Genomic DNA, 3,382 nt, shown 5'->3' on the forward strand with positions numbered 1-3,382 from the left:
GAGACATGATCATCTTACTCACCTGACAGACGAAGAAATTGAGATGTGCATTTGGGCATGTGCACATGTGCGCAAACACACACACAAATGTTATGTGGAATATGGAGACAGACAACCTGGGATGGAATACAGACTCCACCATGCGCTGCCTCCGTGGGCCTCTTAGAGCCAAACCTGGCACACAGGGGCTTTCCAGGTGCTCATCGTGCTGTGTTCCCTGACCTCAGTTGTGGTTACATAAGCATTTACTTTATAATAATTTGTTACGTTGTAGGTTTAGGTTTTATGCAGTTTTTATATGAGTGTAATATTTTATAATAAAAACAAGGTTGAAAGAGAGAAAGAAGGAAACAAGGGAGAGAGGAAGGGAAGATGAGAAAGGGGAAAGGACGGGAGGGGAGAAAGGAAGGAGAGAAGAAAGGAAGAAAAAGAGCGGCAGGAAGGGGGTAGGAAAGGAAAAGGCTAGCATAAAGTTAGTATTATATAGCTATTAGCTATTACTATCTCAAAACAATTTTCTAGGCTTTTAGGTACATTTTTGAATATAGGAACAAGATATCAGTCGGTAAGACATGTCCAGAGAAGTGTCATCTGAACATATATACATACGACCAGCTCTTTTTCTGAGAGGGGATACTTTGTGGAAAACAGCTCAATTTTGACCACTTATTCCTGTTAAAACTTTTTAAATTATGAAATATTACAAATGCAAGGAAAGTTAGGATAACATATGTTGAGTCCCATTTGTTTCAGTTATTTTTAAGTAAAGAGTAATTGTGCAATTGGAACACTCCCTCCCCAATATGTGCCCCTTCACTCATCCTATTTCTCTGCTTTCCTGGAGGCAACCACCATTCTGAATTTATTGTTTATTGTTTCCATGTATTTTGTGTAAACATCATACATCATATACACTATTGTTCTGTGTGTTTTTAGGATGTTTTATTGACTATTATGGTTTTGATATGATAGCTCTATGTTATTTATTTTATTTACTGTATAGTATTCTATTGTATAAATAGGACACATTTTATCCATTCTCCCATTTACATTTAGATCATTTTCATAATCTTTCAATAACAAACAATACTAGAAAGAATGTTATAATATGTTCTCCTATTACATAATGTTAAGCACTATCTAGATACAGACCAAAAAATGGAACTGGAGAATCAAAAGATAGGTTCATCTTCAACTTTAATATATGTGGCCAGATTGTTCTCCAAAGCAGTTGTCCCCATTCACACTCCCACTAGCAGCAGATGAGAATTCTCAACTCTTGGTGTCTTTACCAGCACTTTGTATTATATAGCCTTTACATTTTTGCCAATTTGAGAATGTGAAACTTACATTGTTTTTGGAAGAAACACTTCCCTAAACACTAACAAGGTTATACATATTTTCAAATGCTTCCTCCATTATAATTTTCTCCTATGTTACTTGCCTATTTTTTGCTTTGCCTGTTTTTCTTTTAGGTCATTAATCTTTTTCTTATTGATTTCTAAGAATTCTATAAAAAAATCTTCTTTGACATCTTTCCCCCCTCTGGTAATCACATTCTTTAAGTAAAAATGTTAAATTAACACATAACATGCAGAGAGAAAAGTACGCAAATGATGAGTGTACAGCTCGGCAAATTCTCACAAAGGGAACTAGTGACTACGTCATGAAATAGGGTATTACCAGCACCCAGAATATCTCCTTTTGTCCCCATTCCCAAGAGTAAACACAATCCCAACTCTGAACACTATGCGTCATTTTTGCTGGTTTTGAACTTTATATAAATGGAATTATCCATTATGTACTGCTTAGTGTGTAGCTTCTTTCATTCAATAATATTTTTGAAAAATTCACTCATGTTGTTTGTTCTCTCTGGTATATTGTATAATATTTCATTGTATAAATACATTACAATTTATTTACTCAGTCTACGGTTGATAGATATTTGATTAGCTGATAGTTTCTGGACTATTCCAAAGAGGTGCTACTACGAACATTCTTATACATGTCTTTTGGTAAACTTATACGTGCATTTCTGCAGGGTGTATATCTAAAAATACAATAGCTGGGTCATAGAGAATTATACGTTCAACTTCTGTAAATCCTTCCAAACAATTTTCAGAAGTAGTTGTTTCCCTTTATGCTCCCACCTATAGTGCATGGGAGTTGCAGTTGCTCATAGCCTCACCAAAACTTGGTATTATGTGTCTTGTCCATTTAAGGCATTCTAGAGGAAACGTAGTTATATCTTGGGAATTTGCATTTCCCTACTGAAGTTCCTCACCTTTTCAAATATTCTCTCCCATACTGTGACTTGCTTTTTCATTATTTTTATGGTGCTCTTTAATGAAAAAAATTCTTAGTTTTAACGTAGTCCACTTTTTCTTTTTAGTTAGTGCTTTTTGTGTTAAAAAAAAAATGTTTGCTACCTCCAAAGTCATGAAGTACATTCAGTAGTACTTCATAAATTTATGGCATGTGATTTCCATTTTTCATATCAATGTAACTTTTACTAATATCTTTTAAGGAGTCTTCCTCTATTTTGCTGCTTGGATCTTGCCTATTTATTTTATTTTCAGAAAAAGAAGGAAAAAATGTATCAATTTGGGTTTATGTTAAAGCTATTTAGATCACTTATCTACATTTTTAATATAAACTAAAATGAGATCAAGACGACTTTTGAAGGCTGAAGGTCCATCAATTCATTTTTTCATTCAACAAGCAATTTTGGAGTAATTATGATGCACCAAGAACCATGATAGTCTCTGGGGACTTTTTTTTTTTTCTCCCAGAGACAGCGTCTCACTCTCTCACCCAAACTGGAGTGCAGTGTTGCAATCATAGCTCATTGCAACCTCCAACTCGTAGCTTCACGCAATCCTCCCACCTCTGCCTCCCAAAGTGCTAAGATTACAGGTGTGAGCCACTGAGCCTGGCCCTCTGGGGATTTGAAGGTTGAATATTCACTAATTACTTCACTTACTAAGCATTTTTGAGAAATTATGATGTATCCAGAACTGTGCAAGGCCCTGGAGATATGGAAGAGATTTTAAGGAGTTCCTGTTACACAAGGAGAGACTGAGGCACAAGCAGATACTTACACAGCATGGTAAGTACAATGACAGACATAGGAACATGGAGATGAACAGAGGGACATCCAGCTCACTCTTGGTGAGGGGAAGCTGGCATCTGTGAAGACTTTGCACAACAGGCAATGCTTCAGTTGAAGCATAAAAGATAGATATGAACTAACTGGGTGAAGGGGAATAAGAGGTAGAAATATTGCATCATGAATAGATGGCCAAAAGTAAACAAACAAAAGAATCTTCATTCATTCCACAAATACTTATTGAGTGCTTCCTATGGCACAGACATAGTATTA

The sequence above is a fragment of the Propithecus coquereli genome, unplaced genomic scaffold, assembly GCF_000956105.1.
Source record: "Propithecus coquereli isolate 6110/MARCELLA unplaced genomic scaffold, Pcoq_1.0 Scaffold548, whole genome shotgun sequence".
NCBI classification, from domain to species: Eukaryota; Metazoa; Chordata; class Mammalia; order Primates; family Indriidae; genus Propithecus; species Propithecus coquereli.